Source organism: Hippocampus zosterae, chromosome 20 (genome assembly GCF_025434085.1).
Source record: "Hippocampus zosterae strain Florida chromosome 20, ASM2543408v3, whole genome shotgun sequence".
NCBI lineage: Eukaryota > Metazoa > Chordata > Actinopteri > Syngnathiformes > Syngnathidae > Hippocampus > Hippocampus zosterae.
In genome coordinates this window covers 1367211-1388890 of record NC_067470.1, presented here as the reverse complement: position 1 = coordinate 1388890, position 21680 = coordinate 1367211, and the positions used below count along the sequence as shown (strand labels likewise).

General features: G+C 46.2%; 1 protein-coding gene across 6 annotated transcripts in view; it reads right to left on the bottom strand.

Moving 5' to 3' along the window:
* Positions 1–20491, bottom strand: part of zfhx4 (zinc finger homeobox 4) — a 119512-nt gene extending 99021 nt beyond the window's left edge. Inside the window, exons 1-5 of one of the 6 annotated variants that reach the window (XM_052054628.1) lie at positions 20154–20491; positions 14013–14882; positions 13284–13950; positions 3756–3844; positions 1928–2180 (exon numbers count right to left, since the gene is read on the bottom strand). The gene's annotated coding sequence lies outside the window, so the exon portion shown is untranslated. Of the gene's footprint in view, positions 1–1927; positions 2193–3755; positions 3845–13283; positions 14964–20153 lie in introns of those variants that run through there. The other 5 variants (XM_052054631.1, XM_052054636.1, XM_052054627.1 and 2 more) reach the window with 5 other exon arrangements.
* Positions 20492–21680: the final 1189 nt, after the last annotated feature.

Here is a 21680-nt window from a genome sequence, read left to right as displayed (position 1 = left end):
ATCTCCCCCCCTCCCCCCCAACCCTTTCCCCTGAAAAAGCAACAGAAACGTCATTCCTTGTTGATAATGACGGGCCTGTTGTGAGACACAAGCGCACTATTGTTCAGCAAGACCAGTTTGTTCGGCAGAAGTGATTTTTGGCTTTTAGAAAGTTCCATTTTGCACTCCCCAGGCGCCACATATAGGCCACCCCAGGGAGGCGTGTGTGTGTGTGTGTGTGTGTAAAGTGTAAAATATTCTGACTGAACTGTCTTGTGGTTCATGGAGCAAGGAGAGGTGTCCTGTCTCTTGCATTCTAATGTGAGTGGCTTTTGGAAGGAAAAGTAAACAGATATGCTTGCATGAGCGAACATGCACTTGTATGCGTGCGTGTGTGTGTTTGTTATGTAAAAAAAAATGGTTTGAACCTGCATGCACACACATTCGTGTAATACGACGCAGATGTAAACAAGGTGCTTTTTTTTTCATCCGCTTTGCTTCGTCACCTTGATAAGCTGACCTCATAAATATGCCTTTGAAATGATCATTATGACTAAAGTTCTGAATGCTTCAGAATCAGAAGAATCCAGATCCGAATCATCTTCATTGGCTAAGTATGTAGAACACACAAGGAATTTGTCTCCGGTAGTGCAGGCTACACTCGTATTATTAATAAGGAGCAACATGACAAATAAGTCTGGAAAGACGTTGCGTCACGTAAGGGCGCCGTCGTGCGGCGGCCATTTCCATACAGAATTTCAAATCATGTGTCCGATTGTCTCCGTGGTCTTGAATAATGCTACGCGTGGCATCTGCACTGCAGTCATATAAGACGGGAAGGGCCGTCTTGGCGAGGAGAGGGTGTTATCATGCAGGTGGAGAGAAGGCGACGACGGGGCCCTTTAAAACTAAATATGAGCCCCCTCCCCCCGTCCAAACGATCCCATTCCTATTGTCGGCCATATTTCCCTCACTTCTTCCCTTTCCCGCTCTTGTTCCCGCCGGGTCCGTCGGCGCGCAGATGTGCTCTCTGTCACGGCCGCGATGATAAATTAGCGCGGCTGCCGCCGTGTGAAATAGGAGCCGGTGTGTCTGGGTGCGGAGGGCGATCCGCTGGACAATGCCAGGGATGAGCCACTGCTAGTTCAGCTGTGGAGGGAAGCTTCGGATGGGGACCGTGTCGCGGGTTGGGACGGCCGCCAGAAACCTGACAGAAGATGCCGGATGGCCATTTCGCTGAAGGCTTTACCGCCCTCACTATTTTCTACCTTTCCGTTTGGTTAGCGCAACGCTTTGTATGTGTCGGTCTCAAGTACCGGAGGTTCACAATCTGTACCAGCGTGTGTGTGCGTGTGTGTGCGTGCACATGGTAGGGCTGGGATCTGGAAGCAGCTGTGTGCACAATGTGTTTTTTTCTTTGTGTGTGAGTGTGTGTGATTCGTTTACCTGCAGGCTTTGGTTTGTGTGTGTGTGTGTGTGTGTGCGCGCTGACATATGTTTCTTATGAAGTAAGGCCCATGCCGGGCAAATTAATTCTCCAGAAGTTGCATGGCAGGGGCTCTCCTTCCCTTTGAAACGGGGCACACGGCTCCCTGTAATCAATAAGTCAAGCCATCTTGGCTGCATGTTGCAAGCCCCCGGTACACAGATGAAGAAGCCCAATTTACTCATCATAAATTCGGATTCCCGCAATAAATATGAGAGGAGGTCCCTCGGTATTTGAATATGTGGGAACCTCAGGGGCGTTTGAAATGCCCAATGGCTCCCGCCTCCGCCCGCAGTTGCTTTTGTTGGTCCGAGTGCGCGCTTTGTGTTGAATAGTAATGATGCGTGGTCAAGAATATTTATTTTTGATCTGAAAAAAAGATGAAAACGAGGCAGGCCACGAGTCCGCTTGACTCACACGGATCCCGGATGAACCTTTGATGCGGTTCATGTTTGCGCCTACCTTGAGAGCGCCGTCTCCGTTCCTCGCATCTCGGCGTGTTCTTAATGAGGCCGGACAGGCACCTCCAGACAAGCGGTGACGTGCGCAGGCAAAGGCGCGTGATTTTTGGGGACATGCTCATCTATTGGACAAGCCGCGTCTCTCCCGTTTACGGCCTCTTGCTTCAAGTCTTTGCTCGTGGTAGGGAGACGGGAGGGGGAAAGTGTCCAAAATGCGGCGCACCTACAATGGATGTGGGTGAGGCCTGCTGCATCTGTTCAAGGAACTCAAAAGAGAAAACATATTGCAGCATTAAATCTTCTTCGGGTGTTGAGCAGCAGTCACCGCACACTTTTTTTTTTTTTTTTTTACAAGCATAGTCAGTGTTTTGAGGCGAGCGTACATGTGGGTAAACATGATTGAATGCAACATGGCATCTCTGTAACTAGTGGTTTTGTTTGTAATGCAATGTTCTTTTATGAGTCACCGTGAATGTTATGACCAAAATGGCAGGAGCACATGAGGCCTTTATTTTTTTCTTACCAGTTTTACATATATATATATATATATTCATTCATCTTCCGAGCCGCTTGATCCTCACTAGGGTCGCGGGGGGTGCTGGAGCCTATCCCAGCTGTCTTCGGGCAGTAGGCGGGGGACACCCTGAATCGGTTGCCAGCCAATCGCAGGGCACACAGAAACAAACAACCATTCGCACTCACACTCATACCTAGGGACAATTTAGAGTGTTCAATCAGCCTGCCACGCATGTTTTTGGAATGTGGGAGGAAACCGGAGCACCCGGAGAAAACCCACGCAGGCCCGGGGAGAACATGCAAACTCCACACAGGGAGGCCGGAGCTGGAATCGAACCCGGTACCTCTGCACTGTGAAGCCGACGTGCTAACCACTGGACTACCGGGCCGCCCTATATATATATATATATATATATATATATATGTATAAATACCGGTATATATATACACAGACCGCGCTGACTGGAATGGTCCCATTTTTAAAAGTACTTTGCCGCGCTCGTTACATGCGTGAAGAGCTAATCCATAAATTCTGCTGGTAAATGGTTGAACAGCGAGCGCCGCCGCGACACAGAATGTCGCCAATTAAGACGCCTAAATGCCGGGGCTAATTACGCTCGGAATTGTAACGCCCCCGTTTCTCACATGATTACAACTCTCTCACACCTCACTAATTGCGGTCAATTTTTAACTGTGAGGTTTTACGGTCGTCAAAGGTTTGATTGGCAAAACAATTCAACCCCGTGGTCGAGTCATTACCAATTACAATCAAAAAGCTTTAACGATCCAAGCGCGCGATAAAAAGGTGTCACATACGTCGAGCTCGCTGAATATGTGCTACTGATAAAACACTGCACGTAATGACAAGTCATCAAAGTCTTTTTTTTTTCTATCATGATTGCGTTTTTTACACAGCTGTTGAGTTTTCAATCAGATGTGACGTCGAGTGTAAATCATAAGGCTTGTATTTCGGTTATGTCGGGAAAGTAATTAAGTGGACAGGTGACATTTCTGGTGTGATTACTCAGTTTACAATGCCGTTCTGGTTCCTACAGCGATGTAGCCTGAATTTGTCGTCTTTCACTATATAGTGATAAAGTCACAATGACTTTTGAATGAAAAATACGGTAAAAAGTATAAAATAGGAAATAGTTCATTGTGAGCCATTGGTAACCCCAAATATGACCCCAAAATACCCAATATAAAGGGTCGCTCAGTTAAAAAAAACAAACGGCACGATAAACGATTATGGTTTGAAATTTTCATACTGTAAATCATTTTTTAGTTGATTGTCCTTATAAACACGGAATCACCTGAGCAAAGACTTTTTGAACAGCACATCCCGCCATCGTGGGATATTTGACTGCACTGCAAGAATCTCCTCCTCGATTCTCACGAGCGCCTTTTGAGTACAACCACGAGTCAGCGGCAAAAATAACAGACCAGAGCGTTTGGAGGAGGCGGCGGCGGCGAAGGAGGAGGAGGTCTCGTGAAGAATGAGAGGTGATAAAGATCTGCTCGGGGCCTCTCCTTGCCTTGGCCCACAGGTCTGAAGAGCAGAGCAAATTGCGCCTGAAAGGGGATGATACTCATCGGAATGTTAATGGCAGCGAATATTTCAGAGGTGGGATCATCACGTGGCGGGGGGGGGAGGATGGGTGGGTGGCTTTCGCATTTGAGCTTCATCTCTGTTATTGGAAGGCCAAGATGATTCCGATGCACAGCTGACAAGGCCCACCAGCTCTCGCCACGGTTTGATCTCTCCAAAACACACTGAAAAGTGAATGCGAATTTCGTAGCGCTTGGTGTAATCATTCTTTTTTTTTGGGGGGGGGGGCTCGTTGTAGCTCACTTTGGATTAATGGGACTTCCCGATGCAACTTCCTGCAAGCATTTCTTTGATTGTGGCGGACATTTGTCAATCTCAGGATGTGCAGCCTTGAGTGCGAAAAACCCAAAAACAAAACCAACCTCCCCCCCACCCCCAGATAACTCCTATTCCTTGTGGTTCTTGGTCCGTATGCATGTGTCATTGTAAAAGACAAGACATATGGAAAAGCCAGCTCCAGTGGCTGTATGGCAAATGTGTTTTTTTCAAGAAGTACAGATGCATCATGGGAGTTAGAAAAATTATATACAAAATATACAGTATATATAATTAACGGAGAGTAGCTCCAGTGGCTGTATGGCAAATGTGTTTTTTTCAAGAAGTACAGATGCATCATGGGAGTTAGAAAAATTATATACAAAATATACAGTATATATAATTAACGGAGAGTAGGGGGAGTAGTACCAATACAAACATCTGTCTTCCTCCCTTAAATTCAATCAGAAGATTGCTTTCTTTAGCCTTGAGAGAAAGAGATGGTTCTCATGTGCAGTGAAAGTTTAAAAAAAAAAAAAAAAGCAAGGATACGGGAAGTGAGGAAGAAGTAAGGGGGCTCTAAAATGAAGAGACTTATTGCATGTTCCCAGATGTGTGCAAGGAAGATGACCTGCAAGTCAAAGTTGTCCCCCATCAATCATTGCCATATGCTCCCGGAGAAATGGATCCTGCAGGACACTTCATATTCTTCCTTCTGATTAGTTCATTTGAGAGATGAAGGAGGGGGTGGGCTGGTGGGCTGGTGGGCTGGTGGGCTGGTGGGGCTGATGGGGTGTGGTGCCGTTGGGCGGCCGGCGTTCCTTACAAATGGATGGCCCCGATGTAACCCAAGACCGGAGAAGGTTCAATGTCAAAGTGAAGCCTCGCCATTTAGGACTTTGGGGATTTTTTTTTCCTTTGCTTTCTTCCTCTCATTACCCCCCCCCCCCCCCCAACCCCATTTGTTTCTTTTCACTTTTGCAGCAGGAGGCGAAGGCAAATTTCTTTACGTCATCTTTTGTTACTCATTACTTCCAAATACATTCCGAACCACAAAGCAAAAACAGTCCACGCTTTCACCATTGTCTTTCCCCCCCCCCCCCCCTTGTATTTTTCTTCCCACTCCCGTCAATCACACGTGCCAAATAAAGTCTTCAATTTCTTTGTCTGAGGCGAATATGAAAATGCCAATTGAAGACAGCAGAATGTCTCTTTATTTGATGGGCTGTATACGTTCGCGGAGCACCGATAAAGGCGATTCGCCAACATGCTGCTGATCTTTAACTACGGCACGCCACTGAAAAAAAAAGACATAAAAATACTTCACTTATATTTATTTTGTGTAGGTACTTTGGACAGGCCTGCTTTGCGTTGATCAATGAGCCTGCATTCACCCTCCTTTCTGTTTCCGTCTCTGTCGGCTTCTTCGCTCTCCTATCTTCGCTCTCCCTCCGCTCACCTTCCCCCCCCCCCCCCCCCCAGGGCATCGGTAATTATCGGTGGGGTCTTAGTGACTGCAAATGAAATTACCATTTAAGAGAGTGAGGGAGAAAGAAACATCCCCTTTGCCATCGGAGGGGAGCTTAAGTGAGGCGGCTCGGATTTCAACTATTGATTTTTAAACTGCTACGTCAGAGTGTAATGCTTTCATAATTTCAAATAAACTGTCCGGTAAAACGAAGTACTAATGAGGAGAAAGAAGAAGGCCGCACGGAGCAAAGCCGGGGCTTCGATTTGAAGTGTTGACGCATGCGACAGGAAATGAAAGGGGCTCATCATCGGGCAAGACCATCTATCTGTCGATCAACACCAAGCAGCTGGAAATCCGGCAAAAGCTCTGAAAATTCCCCCGTCGACTCATGATAATATTTGGTCGCATATCGCCGGAGTACCCCGAGAAAATGCTCACGAGCGTGGGCGGAAGATGCAAACGCCACATTGGCCGGATTCCGAAATGGTGGAACTCAAACTGTATTTCATCTGGCTTTGAGCGCTGGAGTCCATTTTTCAGAATCAGATGTGACCAACGTCTTAACTTTCAAACTTGAGATATTTGTGTAACTCGGCGAAACAAGTTTAGTCATTGAGAAGCAATCGAGATTTTTTTTTTTCTTTTCTTCCCCTGTTTTTTTGGATTAGAGCACATAAACCCTAATCGGTCGCGCTCTTTCTGTTTCCCACCACAGACTGCGGCCGTTGGAGGCATCTTAGAAATCTCTTACATCTGGAGGAGCCATAATTCACGGGATTTGGCCTGACAGCCATGACAGCCATTGGGGCGGCCTGCAACAACTGTCTCCTGTGTTCGCAGCTCAGAGTGTGTCGCGTGAGCGAGAGAGAGAGAGAGAGAGAGAGATAGATTGCCCCCATTAACCCGACATATATACATTTTTGAATTTAGAAATACATACATATATAAGTCAAAAAAAAAAATTTGACCAGATGAAATCATAGAAACAATTGTTATAGCATGACAAAAATATTGTGTAGTTTCATAAAAACCAAAAAAATGAAAATATCTCAAAAACCCGATGAGCTCGATAATCAGGATCAAAAATACATATGGGAGTCGCGGCTTGGAGTTTGAAGCGGATTATGTGGGACAGGAGAAGTGAACTAATCTCTTTTCGTCAATGGACGCTACAGCTTCGTGTTTGCTTTCAAAACTTTGCTTGTAGCAGACGTGTGCACATTTTTCAGCATGACGTCTCTGATCCACTGGAGAAAGGACACTTTGATCCTCTCCTCTTTCATCTAGAACTGCTTCAGACAACAAAGTGTATGCAGAAAATTGGTGAAGATTGCACGACTGTCTTTGTCCTATGTGTTGTCTTTTTTGTTATTTTGACTTCAAAATGGCGCCGCGAGAGTGGCTGCCTTTCCAGCAGCTCCTATTTTTTTGTTGTTCTACTTCTTCCTTTCATAACTTTGCTGCTGTGAATCTGGAATTTCTCCATTGCGAGACTAATAAAGGTTTTCTTAATTTCTTAATTTCTTAATATCGGATTAAAATCAGTCGAGTTATTCTACAACCCGTCATCATTTTACACTTTGATTGTCATGCGTCAATGTCATCTTGAAATAACGTGAGTAGTAAACAAAGTGTTTGCGTTGCTCAGAGTAACACGGAGACCAACGCGTTTCACCGCTTCTATACAAGTCGGCGCGGCGTCGAATATCCCCAGTGTTTGGTGGCCGTGTCAGATGCCCGTCACGTCGGCCCGAAATATTCCACATGGACAGCGATAGCGATGACTTCCAAGCCTAAAATCCTGCATTCCACATTCCTGATTCTAACGGCTTCCCTGCTAATCCGGGCGCTACATGTTGGAGCAGCCATTGTTGGAGAGGGAGAGGGAGGTGTCACGTATTTCTCCCTCTCGCTCCGGCCTCTCGTCCGTCTGCCCGTTTCCTCTCCTCTCCACCTCTTGTCACACATCCGTGTCTACTTCTTCCCGTCTGCCTTCATTGCTCTTACGTGTCACTTTACTGCCCACTCCTCCCGTTCGCCTACCGCCTCGTATTTCTTTGATTTCTTTCATCCCTGTCTATACCGCACTTCGGGCTCCCACTGATGCCGCTATGCTCACAACTCTTTTACGACGCCTTCTGCCTCCAATGTGTCCCTCTCCTTTCCCGTCTGCGTTTCCAGAAATTCATGTCGAGCTTTTCCTCACATTAGATACAAATTTATGACCGACTGCCTGATCCCAGTGGTCACAAAATTTGAAACCATAGACCGAGAGCCACATTGTTTTCTGCTGTCTTTGGACTGTGCTTGTGCAGCACCGGGTAGGCTCTGCAACACGTGTCGCTTTCCAAAGAGTGATTTATTTTTGCTTGTACTGCGCGTGTGTGTGTGTATATATGTTTTTTTATTATTTTTGTCATTGTGGGGTTTGCGTTATGTATGACGGCCACTGAGGTTATTGGAGCACAGTAGCAAAGTGTGTGTGTGTGTGTGGTGAGAAAAAAAAAGCCTTTCGGGACCCCACATTTGGTTTATAGCCTTTCGATTTACTTTCTACTTGGTCTTTGAAAGCAGTAAAATATGTACAACAAATATTAAATGCTTCTTTCAATTACATATCAAGTGGGAAAAAAGCATTGTCTTTTAAATATACAGTATATAGATGTATATATAGATATGAATCCGCCATATTCTGAATTGCTTTGACGTGCACGTTCTTCAAATACAAGCGTATCATTTTTGACGGTTGGAACTTTTTGTTCTTTTTATTTTCAGAGTTGAGCTCATCCGAGTGTCATATAATTCTGTTCGGCTGTTGAGATGATTAACGGCGTCTCGTATTTTAGGAGCTTAGGCATGGGAGTAATACAAGTTGGTGCGCATAACAAAATGTTTTTGTTGTTGTGCTAATTCTTTGTTGTCACTTGTGACAGCAGCGCCATATATTCAAGTGTGTATATATATATATATATATATATATATATATATATATACATACATATATGTGCCCTTGCAATAATAGAAAAATAAAATGCTAGACTAACAGGTGGAAAGGAACCTTAGAGTTTTACAAACAGAAGGCACTTCACGGGTGCTCGTCCTCTTGCCATGCATATTTGATTTGCTGCAGGTGGCATTCGTCGCGTCTTTATGTTGCCCAAGTTGAATCCCTCCCCCGATTCCACAAGTTGTCACCGGTCGGGCACGTGAAAATGACAGCAGCCATTGTAATATTGTTTGCGAGGTGGAATTTGCCGTTTGAAGTTTGGCCCGGCTGTAAGCGCGCAAAATAAAAGCCTCGCGAGATAAAGGTGTGTTCTCGCACGTGTTTGAATGTGCGTGTGTTGCCTCCAACTATTTATCCGTCAGTCATGGCGTGCGCATTGTTTGCACTGGCGTGTGGGATGGCGTACACGTATAAAAGTGGCATCGTGCTCGAGATGAAACGGTGTATCAAGGAGGAGAGTGACAGAGATGGCGAAAGTGCCGCCTCTTTCATGTCACCTATCCACTCCCAAAACCAAAATAAACAGAAGAGCAGGAACACACAGAATAGGCAAGTGTGTTTTAGGGCAAAAGGAGTGACATGAAACACTTCTGCAGAGAAGCACTGAACATGACGGTTGGGGGGGGGGGGGCGGTTGCAACTAAACACAGAGAAAGACAATAAATTGGAAGCACGGCAGCTTGCAGTTAGATGTGCACAATACACTTTTTGGGGGGTTTGTCTGTCTATGATACAGTGCCCCCCCCCCCCCCCCCCCCGCCCATCATCAAACGCATTATCTTCTGTGATTTACCGTTGCAACTTGGCGTAAAGATCCGTTATGCTGGGAATAAAGTCTCCATCCTCAAAGTCGTCAATAATAAAGCTATTAATGACACAAGTCAAGTCACATTTGAATATTGTCTCAAAGTGTAAGCAGGTGCTGTCATAAGAATTCCAACTCGGTAATAGAAAGCGATAAAGATGAAAAGACGAGTGAAAGCGGAACGCCCCGTAAACGCCACACACGCATTTTTGTCTCTGTCAATACGTTGTTCGTTCTTATTTAGCCATCCCAAAACTTGCATCGGTTACACTCACTGCCGTTGAAGTACGCCGATGGCAATATTGGCAGCAAATCAGGAAGCGACGGCGGCAAACGATCCAGATGAGGATGTGATTGCGACACGTGTCTGGGCTCTACCATGTGGCGTTTATTTTGACATGTAGTTGAATGATGGAGTCTATTTATGACAACTGCGGTGCCGGTAGTCTGCTCAAGGGATAAACATTATAAATACATCACTACGTTTGCATACAAGTCCATCTATGAATGGCACTCTTCTCCCCCATGTGCCGGATACGTTAACACGCACGAGTCTTTTAATCGAAATGACAAGCGTCCTCTGCCAAATTGATTTCAATTTATTTTTTTTCCTGTTTGATTTTTTTTTCCTTGCCACGTTTGAAACAATGTCCGCACCCGGCATTGCCAATCCATATGGATTGGTGATCTTTGCACATGTGCTCCCGTGGTAATGGGACGACAGCGATGCGGATCCGAAACGGAAGCTTTTTAGTCTCCGGACACGGGCGTTGAGCCTAAATTGAGACAGAGGTGGGTGGGGAGTAAGGCTGAGGGATGCGTGTGGGCAGGTAGTGACTGTATCGTACCATCACGGAATACCGTCGCTCCCCATGTGACCGTGCCTCATTTTAGGGCAATGGAATGACACGGGAAAGGGCTGTCAATGGCAGATTATTCAGGCCTGGAAAATCACACCTCTCATGTTTTTATTCATGGCCGTACCACAAACAACAACAGAATTTGATTTTCAGTGTAAATATTCCGGATCAATACGGTGCTAGAATATATGTGTCTGTCATGATGAGTACATCAGCTAGAGAATCCTATTTTGGACAGTGATGAGAGATAGCAGGGACGGGCAATGGCAAGGGGAAATGCTAAGCATCCACTCGGTGAATGGTACTTTCAATCTTTGTGTTAACGGCAAGGGAGAATCCCGCCCGTGTGAGACCTTATCCCTTGCTGATACGTCGGGTCGAGGCAGAGATTTTTTGTGTGTGTTGGGGGGGAGAATGGCATGTTTGTTGTCGTTATAGTTTGTTTTATTTAGTTTTGTCAACAGAATATCTCACTAATGACCACTGTTTTTTCTTTTAATGCTCATTTATATTTTTCGACGAGATTATGATCCCTTTATAAGCATGACAATGTAACTTTCCGCTGAATACCAAAATAAGCATTTGAGTGTTTCCAAAGGCAACAGCTGAGCAACAGGCTCTAATCACTATGCCCTCCCGCTGGGCCGGAGTCATATCTTGCCGAGTCCGATGACGGTAACTAGGATGAGGTACATGTACCTCCCGCCGATGACACGGCTGCTGTCTCCACAGTGACAGAGGATCTCTGTGTGACTTGAAGTCCTTGACGTGATGCTTAAATGGATGTACTGGCAGATGTGGATCAGAGTGGCGATGCTGAAAGAGCCTATTTGTTAACTACAAAAACATGGATGGGAGATTATATACATATACATATATATACATATATATATAATATATAATTAACCCAGCGGCCCGGTAGTCCAGTGGTTAGCATGTCGGCTTCACAGTGCAGAGGTACCGGGTTCGATTCCAGCTCCGGCCTCCCTGTGTGGAGTTTGCATGTTCTCCCCGGGCCTGCGTGGGTTTTCTCCGGGTGCTCCGGTTTCCTCCCACATTCCAAAAAATATGCATGGCAGGCTGATTGAACACTCTAAATTGTCCCGAGGTGTGAGTGTGAGTGCGAATGGTTGTTCGTCTCTGCGTGCCCTGCGATTGGCTGGCAACCGATTCAGGGTTTCCCCCGCCTACTGCCCGGAGACGGCTGGGATGGGCTCCAGCACCCCCCGCGACCCTAGTGAGGATCAAGCGGTACGGAAGATGACTGAATGAATGAATGAATAATTAACCCATAATTGTTTGAATTTAGACGGGTTTGCGCTGTGAAAGTTGATTGACAGCATTATGCTTGGACGCCATAATTCAGACTCCCCAGCATTTAGTCGTGATGAATCACGCTCGACTTTTCAAACGCAATAATCTATTTGCTTCTTCTCCGAGAGAACGCACAAGATGAACTGTGTGGCAATGGAGCACATTTGGCAGACAAAATCGAGTTAGTAGATCAAACCACATCTGTTTGCTTGATTTCTTTGTTGTGAGCAATTAACTCTGCACACAAATCTTTAACGAATCATGACCATAGTAACAAAACAAACAAGTTTGTCTTATCCACTGGAAGGGGCGCGAACTTGTTAATTGTGCAATGCGCGCAGAGGCGGCAAATCCAGGTCGGGAAAGCAAGAAGCTTCGATACGTTATTGTAGGAAATAATGAAAAAAAAGACATCACCTCATGTTTGTTTCAAAATAAAGTCAAGTCGCTAACAGTAAGTCAAGTAGCTCCCAGGATGAAGCGGCGTTCCCCATTACTCACAGTGCACCCGATTCAGTCAAAATGTGCACATGCAAAAACAATTTGGATGGGCCCAAAAACAGATGTGGAAGTTTTATCGATGAACTGGGCGCACCAGGATTGTGTTTGCCAAACATACTCAAGTGCCACACAGTTCCCATTAGCGCAAGCGCGCTCCTAAAATAAATACATAAATAGTCTATGCTACATCTAGCTACAAGCGCCTACACTTTTAAAAGTAAGGTTGAGAATGCAAGAGTTGTGAAATTCTCTGGGAATTGAAAATAAAGAAGGAAATGATTTGTAACAAAACACCGATATCCTTCAGCGGACATGTTTTTTCGTTGTTGTTGTTTTTTTTTTTATGTATAGACCTCTGCCGGTGAATTGTACAGATGAGACACTTTGGGCAAGACAATAGTGTTATAGATTGTGGCAAGACTTAAATCAATAGACCTTCTGACGAGTAACAAGACACCCGGTAGCAAGTGCTACAGCTACACATCGACACAAAGGGGGCTCGGAAACAAATGAGGGCTGGCAGACAGAGGCAGAGTCCTCAATGTCACTGACTAGCCGCTTTCTTTTCGTTTATTCTTTTATGGACGCACTGCAAGTGTGTTCCTGCTGTGTGTCTGTGCATTCCGGCCTACCAGGAACATGTGCTATGGAAGTGTGTGCAAGCGTTTGTAAATCATAAGCAAGCGCGGATACCAGTGTTTCACTTGTACTTTTATCTCTGTTTCTTGGCCCAGTAATCTCCCACCGGGCATCAAAGAAGAGCCCTATTACCACACCCCTATATATCCCCGAGATCCCTGTATGTGTGTGTATGAGAGGGAGGTAGAGAGAAGGGGAGAGAAACACAAAAAAAAACAGACAAAGGAGCTTGACAGTTGAGCAGAATAGGTTGAAAGGCAGGAAAAGAGAGATAGGATGGCGGAATTCAATGAATCAAGCTTGTCTTTCTTTTTTTTTTTTTCAACAGGACAAGGGGAGGGGGGGAAGGCTTTGCGTGAAACTTTGGACCTTCACCTCACCGTGGCTGTCATCCAAGCTCGGTTTGCGAGCACCTCTCCAGGGCATCTTCCACTAACACCCCCTTGAGGTTCGACTCCACCTCCACCTCGACTGTCTCTTCCAGCTCCGGCATCAGCAGTTCCCGAGGCCACGATAGGTGTCGAGGTTCATTAACCCCGGGGCAGGTTTTATCATATTGGTCGGGAAGATCACGGATGAGACTTATCTGTGTTTTGATCGGATTTTTGTGGCTTTGAAAGGCTGCAGAAGAAGAGAAGAAGGTTTGTGACAGACTTTCAGCTGCATTGCTAACACGCAAAGAGTGGAAATGAATACCTGAGATCCGGCCGCTCGTTCCTACAGCTGCCGTCCTCGTTTGAGCCCGTTTGATAAGGTCCGATACGTTCCCCGTTTCAGAAATCCGTCATTATTGGCTCACAATAGATTAGGGAAATATGAGCGATGATGGCCAAGTTTTGCAAGAACAAAATGAGTAGTGTTTTGATCTTCAGTGTTGGAAGAGAAATTCCGCCGACAAAACGTAAGAAACGTTATAAATAAGGAGCCGTAACGATTATCGTCAATGTCGAGCTGCCTTGCAATGGCAACCATTCGATGACTAATGAGCCGGCCTGCTGACACTGACTCAACAGCCTCTCTGTTGGTTGGCGCTGAGCACTGCACTCACTTTTTTTGCCTGAGGTGCTCCAGGATTTTTTTTTAGGTTGAACTGCCACAGTTATTTCCACACGAAAACACACACTTTCTTTTTCGACATATTATAATAAAGGCAATCGTCAAGAAAATCAGCTACGCATCAATTACAGGACTAAAAGGTTGAGAGGAGACCGGAGTACAGTTTGAAATGATGCTCTCCAAAAATAAACCTTGGTATCATCTGACACGTTCTTCATTTCTTGAACCTGTCTGCATCTTCCGACTTTGCATTTTCTGCTTTTTTGACATTTGGCACCTCGCGTCCCAGATGAATTCCACGAAAACGCGACCCACTTAATCTAATTCGGTGAAGGGCGGCTCCCTATGCAACCTTCACCCTTAACCCTGACCCGCAGCTGCTTGTCCCCATCCATGCTCTACAACCGCAAATAAATTATTGCTGACTCATCGGGATCAATGGCAAGTAATCAAGCTGACGGTTCGGGTGCCGGGCACATGGCTGCAGTGCTCAAATCGAAGCCCCCGTGCTCCCTCGCTGTTCACAACTCACCCCAATAACCGGCTAAACGGTGGACAGAAACAACCAATGTTGCGTGCGGAGGGAGTAGATGTAGTTGAACAATCTCTCTGTGCTTTCTCATCTTTAGAGGTGTAAAATCCGCGTCGTTATTTGGACATCCGGAACATGCTGTAACCTGATCCATATTTAGAGGAACAGTATAAAGACACATAAAAATGTGGCGGTTTGTCGGAAAGAGCTGAGTATTATGAAGGTAAATGGATTGCGGCTCTATAAAGCAAATTTCTAGACAAGTAGGCTGTTGTTTTCATTGTATTTTTGTTTGGGTTGTTTTTGTTTCATATTCAAAAGTCCACTCACCCGCACGTATCTGCTGCAATCCACCCATCATCAACATCCTTCTCGGAAAATCACGGCAGCTCTGAAAAAGTAATTTCTCCCGCAGTACCAGTAGGCCCTTAAAGATTCATATTCCCATTTTCTGAAGCCCCCCCCCCCCCCCCCTTCCTCCCGGCTTGTGCGCACACACTCATTCTCGCACCGCATACACTCGAAGCTGAATGCACATACACACCACGCTGACCTGGTGTGTGTTAGATTCATGAATAAAGGAGGGAATTAGAGCAGACCTGTAGAAGTCAGATAAAGAGCGAGCGAGGTGGAGGGAAAGGAGACAGAGAAATCCTAGATTTTATGAAAAGGGTCCGCGGGAAGGGGGCAAATCTGCCGAAGGGAGGCATAATAAGTGGATATCAACAAGGGTGAAGACTCAGAAGAAGAGAGAAAGGAGGGAAAGATGGTCACGTCAACAGAAGAACGTACAATCGGCTGTCTCCTGGATGTCAACTCATCACGTAAACTACAACTCGCTTTATATTTTCGGCTATGCGCGCTCTCATTTCGATTTGGGCCGTTTCAATCGAGTGACTGATTGCCCGCTCACGCGTCAAATATCATTAACTAAGGTCTTTATTCCCCTACGTGCTCACGCCTGGAGTCCTTTTAACAGAGAAGCGACTAATGACATGATGACCAACAGGTGTGCCGCTGTAGGAGAGCCACCTGTTGCTCCCAAACAGATCAGCCATGACAGTCTTCGTGGCTAAAGATCAACGGTTACCTATTTTTTTTTAGACACAGCATTTGGGACACTAAATTAACTACTTGGATTTGTCAATTTAATTTTGCCCGGCTTCTTTGTAAACTATGATTTATTATTTTACATATGGGACCAAGGAACTGATTGTCAGAGATGGCTGTTGAAAGGTCTTTTATTCCCTGTTGTGTGAAGCTCTGTAAGCATTCACTGATTGGTTGACAAGATGAAATCAGCAATCAATGTTGCATAACCAAAGGAATTCAATCGACCTTTCATCACCGTGACCGACACTAATCCGGAAACATGTCATATAATACCGATAGGTAAACATTTACATTTTGGTATTATGTCCAATGATGGGTCCCATATTGATCAATTCCTCGGTCCAAAAACCCTTTGACCAAAACAAACTCTAACAATAAGGATATAGCTTTCACTGAAAGCCCTCAAATAACGGCAGCATGCTGCTCAACCAAGAAAGCACACACAATCAAAATTGTGTCCGTGAATTTATGTGTGTGTGTGTGTGTGTGTGCGTGTGTGTGTCATAGGGGAGAGAGGGCCGAGAAGCCGTTACCCTGCACCCAGATAACAACCTGCTTTTGTAATGTTGCATATCTATATTCAGGCCAACTCCCCCTCGGGGGCCAGCCGGAATAATAACGCTGGCCATTTTAGCCCTCCGAGCAGGCGGCCATTTTCTGCCCTAATTCTCAGCATGGCCCTCTCGTCGTTCCCAAGGTATCACGTAATGGATGCCGCGATGAGATGGAGTGACATTGTGGTGTCTGAAATGTGAAAAGCCTATTTGCAGACCTGGCCTGCCTCGACGGGGCGGCCGGTGGAGATACAGGAGCTGTTTATGCTTAATCCTCTTTGCAATTTCATATGTTGTCCTTTCGGATGATTGTCTCTATCCGTGGCAAATTGGAAAATTTAGAAAATAGGTGCAAAATGGCAGGGGGTTGGGTGTGTGTGTGGGGGGGGGGGGTGTGCGGGGGGTGGATAGGTCAGGTGCCACGTCGGTTCTGAGAACCGATTTCAAACACTAAAGTTTCATGTGTTTACAGAGGACGGGAGTGTTCGAAAAGCTAACAAGAGTTTGTTTACATCTCCCTCAATATAATGATCCCATAATCCACACGCGCGCACAGTGCGAGCAGAGCGTGAAAGTCGAGAGCCAGATGAGGAGACGTGGATATCCCTCCGATCAGTCAATTTCAATAAAACTCCAGACCAAGAAAGGTTAGACTGTGGTCCCGCTCAAAGAAGTGTACCGTGAGGCGGACATGACTCTCCCTTTCTCTTTTTTTCCCCCCTCATCTGAACTCTAAATGCTACTCACTCATACCCTTCTTCCATCCTATCCGTCGCCTCTTCAATAATTCACATGCGTAGCTTTCCAAACCTTTTGAAAAGTAGCCTACATTCAACAAACACACAGCGTTCTTGTTATCCCGACGATGACACGTGTTTATTCCGGCCTTTTGCTCAGAAAAGAACAGCGAAAGCGAAGGCGTCTTGGCACTTCAAACATTATTGATTGTCATCGACAAGTTGAAAGCGGATAAAACACAAGTGTCGTTCGGATTTACCCGCTTAGAAATGACCCGGTATGTCATTCGTGTTTGACTGTACGACAATTTCTTTTTTTTTTTTTTTGTCAGCGGCTGACACACAAAGGCAAACTTCAACATGTGATCTGGTCATTTAGCGGTGCAAAATACAAAACAACTCAAATTTGAGCGAATGCGCACAAATACAAAGTGCCCATTCAATGGAGACTGATAATAAGAGCTGTCGACAGAGTTCAAACCAAGCTATCAAATCTTGCGATACTTCAGCTCCATCCATCCATCCATCCATCCATCTTCTACCGCTTATCGGGTCGCGGGGGCAACAGCTTTAGCAGGGAAGCCCAGACTTCCCTCTCCCTAGCTACTTCTTCCAGCTCTCCCCGGGGGATCCCGCGGCGTTCCCAGGCCAGCTCGGTGACATAGTCTCTCCAGCGTGTCCTGGGTCTTCCTCGGGGTCTCCTCCCGGTGGGGCATGACCGGAACACCTCACCAGGGAGGCGTTCAGGAGGCATCCGAATCAGATGCCCAAGCCACCTCATCTGGCTCCTCTCGATGTGGAGGAGAAGCGGCTCGACTCGGAGCCCCTCCCGGATGACCGAGCTTCTCACCTTATCTCTAAGGGAGAGCCCGGACACCCTGCGGAGAAAACTCATTTCGGCCGCTTGTATCCGGGATCTCGTTCTTTCGGTCACGACCCATAGCTCCACTGTCATGAATCACAACAATTTGAGATGACCACATGAGTCAAATTCGTACAAGTTTTCAAACTTTGTCTACCATTTTAGCGGGAAGAAATAAAGTGTAATAAATGGAGGAGGGTCGGAAATGGAGCGGGGTTAGAGGCCGCAATGCAGGTAGCCAGAGAGAGAAAGAGAGAGAAGCTCTGTCCGAGACAATCACACGATGTATCGTTCACGCTGTCAGTGTGCAGATGCTCCTCCTCCTTCTCCCTCCCTTCCTTTGGTTCTCGCACTCACGCCCGGACTCCATCGCAGCCTCCCGTAGGGGCCATGATGAAGAAGAGCCCTTCCCCGCCTCGCACTGACTTGCATGGCGATGACACACGTCAATGACACCTTCGCAGACACTCGCACGGGTGCCAACATTCAAATGGCCGCTGCAAACGGATACGCCAACACAAATGCCTCCAGAATGTCCCCCGCCAAGGAATATTTTGGCACTTGCATATTCTCCCGATCCTCCCACAGACATCAAGGACATAATGGCACGGGATCCCTTTTCATCAGGGGGGAACCGGTTTCACCGCATGCCTCATCATTTGCGGCCCCATTTTATTCATCTTGGACCGCTGCGCAAGGTGGTTTTAAAAAGAGCGAGAGCTGTCTCTGAATCGTTTGACCCCTGCGATTTGCTAATGAATGCTTGGAGCAATCACCATTTGCCGGAAAATGGACAAAAATGATCCCTCATCTGTAAAGCTAATCACTTACTGCCATTATCGTGCATATGGGCCGTATTCTTGTGTGTGTGTGTGCGCCAGTGTGTACTGGGTGACTGTCTGATTACCATCCATGTAAGAAATTGTTGTTCAAAATGATCCCGTGGGAGAAGACGAGCTCGTTATTCAAGATGAAGCGGCATTGAAGTGGGTGACTTTTTGTTCTTTAGGATGAGTAATACCAAGCTAAGGGTGGCAACAAGAAACATTTAATTGGTTGCGCTTCTTAGTAACTTACATTTAGGGCAAGTTTGCCCTTTTAATATATTCATGTGATCAATAGCTTGTGAACATTCCTGTTTTGCTGATCATTGAAGCTTGAAAACTTGCAATCTTTGATTTTCCTACAATGTTGATATTTTTACTAAACCGCACAAAATTGGTGTTGGATCTACTTCAAGCAGGATGACGTCTGGGCACAAGTCTCCACATGAGTTTGTGCTCCGAGTGAGACCCCCGTCCCTTCACACACACACACACACGCACACGGGTAAGGCGGCAAAGGTCACACTCAAGCATTGCGGGGATAAACGGAGTCACTGGAAATCCCATCTCCTATGGCCAAATCAGATCAGTCCTGCCGACGTGGACACAAAAGCTGCAAGGCAACAGGCAGGGGGGGAAGGACGACCAAGAAGAAGGTGGAGGAGGATTTGAATGAGAAAATTACATTTTCTTGTCTCTGCGCCGTGAACAAAGAGAAATTCCACAATAATCGGCTTTTCCATCACACGCGCGTCACCACGCTACGGAAAGTGAAAAATGGATACGCAGCTGCCCCCGACTCTCACCATTTTGCTCTTCTCCGTATGTTTCAGTGCCAATCCTTTTGTCCTTTTTAATTTCACGATAGTGATGTTTGATCAGGAAATCTATTTCTTCACTTCAGTTTGCTCCGCACAGGATCAGACGAGACAGTAGGGACATGTAAAAAAAACCAACAAAACCAAAATATTTTTAACCTGAGACGTGTTTACACGTCACCGACTGGGTTTCAATTCACTTAAGCACATTTTTTTTGTCTTGATTCGATTAGTACTGGCTTTATCATGATCATTATTTTATGGTTTATGTTTTGAACTCTCTGTACTTTGGCTTCAGTTGTTTTTTTGAAGGCGCTCTCCGGATGAGTTCAGTTCAACGGACTCAACGGTATAAGATCGCATTTTTCTACAGATCAAGAATGTATGTGTCTCTGGCAGTGCTCCCTGTGGCATCCCTCAGTGATGGCGATTCCCGTAGCTCCAAAAAAAATGGTCAATGGGAGTTCACGTTTGTCTTAACGTCGCTCTTTCAAGACAACATCACAGAAGAGTCGAGAGAAAAATGATTTTGACTTATTGTAGCCACCGTCAATACCGTTAGCGTTATCAGCGTTTAGAATGAAGAGGAAGCTTTGGCAAAGCTGTCTTTCTTTCACTCCGAACATCAGCACTTTATAATCCCCATTTGGGGATCAACACACCTATGTGATTGAGTTGCGTTGCTATTTGAGCGCTTGGACGCACCCTTGTGGGAATGTGTACGTGCTTGTTGATAATTGTGTTTCCTACCCACCTGCGAGTGTGTGTGGGTGTTGTGTCAGGATCGGGTGACCTTGCATCCATCGTTTTCCTTTTGGAGACCCCCTGCAAGGATAAAAATCACCCTGTGAACTAAATCCAGGCTTATATCTTCTCCTTCATCCTAACTCACAAAAAGAGTGTGCGCTAGCACGCGCGTACGCACACATACTGTACACGCCGAGTGGGCAAAGCACGGATGGCAACACGGGCACTTCACGGTTGGAAGCGTCAATGATCACATGGTAAGATAAGGTCCAAAAAGTTGGGAGAATGTACAGAAATATTTCATATTTCCGTGCCACGTTTCAACTTAGCTTATTGTTGCTATTATTTGAACAACCCGGGGCGGCCCGGTAGTCCAGTGGTTAGCACGTCGGCTTCACAGTGCAGAGGTACCGGGTTCGATTCCAGCTCCGGCCTCCCTGTGTGGAGTTTGCATGTTCTCCCCGGGCCTGCGTGGGTTTTCTCCGGGTGCTCCGGTTTCCTCCCACATTCCAACAACATGCATGGCAGGCTGTTTGGACGCTCTAAATTGTCCCTAGGTGTGAGTGTGAGCGCGAATGGTTGTTCGTTTCTGTGTGCCCTGCGATTGGCTAGCAACCGATTCAGGGTGTCCCCCGCCTACTGCCCGAAGACAGCTGGGATGGGCTCCAGCACCCCCCGCGACCCTAGTGAGGATCAAGCGGCTCGGAAGATGATGTTTTATTTGAACAACGCAGTCATTCCATCGTGATGGTCTTCGCGTCAACTCCAAGACTACCCGTTTCATCGGATGTGAACGTTGATAGAATTTCACCTGCCAAAGAAACACAACAAAAATCGGATCCGCACGCTGTAAATATTTCAAAGACAGCATTCCAAATGAACGACGAAATGCGGCCATGTTTGTTCAAGACCAAGTTGCGACCCGTATTATTGTGTCGTGGCCTCTTTTTGTCCGGCGTGTGCCTGTCCTTTAACACCAGTGCCACCCGCCTCCCCTCTGGCTCCAGGCTGTCAAAAGCTGTTTGAAGAAGCTATTAGAGGCCAAATCAAAGTCTGCCCTTTTTGAATATTCACCAACAGTCCGCTGGCCTTTTGCGAGCCCTCGGAATAAAAATAATCAAAATCCAAACGGACCTTCATGTGCGATATTAGTGGGCCGACTCCGGCCTCTGCTGTCAAAGCCATTTATAATTCATGCTCCCGCACGTTCAAGAGGTCCGCTCCTCACAGTTCATCAATAGAACGCCAGCCGGGTTCGGAGACTTTATTATTGAACGGTGACCATGCGAGTCCGTCGCAGACACCGTTTGATAATTATGAGGACTTCAAAAAGTTTTCAGCCTCCCACCCTTGGCTCCAACTCTCCCTCTGTTCTCTCTGCGTTTAATTTACACACCGGCACTTTCATCCCTCGCCACGGGTGTTTGTTTTACAATAAAAGGTCATCCTCATTTGTCCGCACTCATGAAAGGGACCACCATTGGGGATGAGGTCAGACAACCGGACAGAAAGAAAAGTGGACCGACGGACAGAA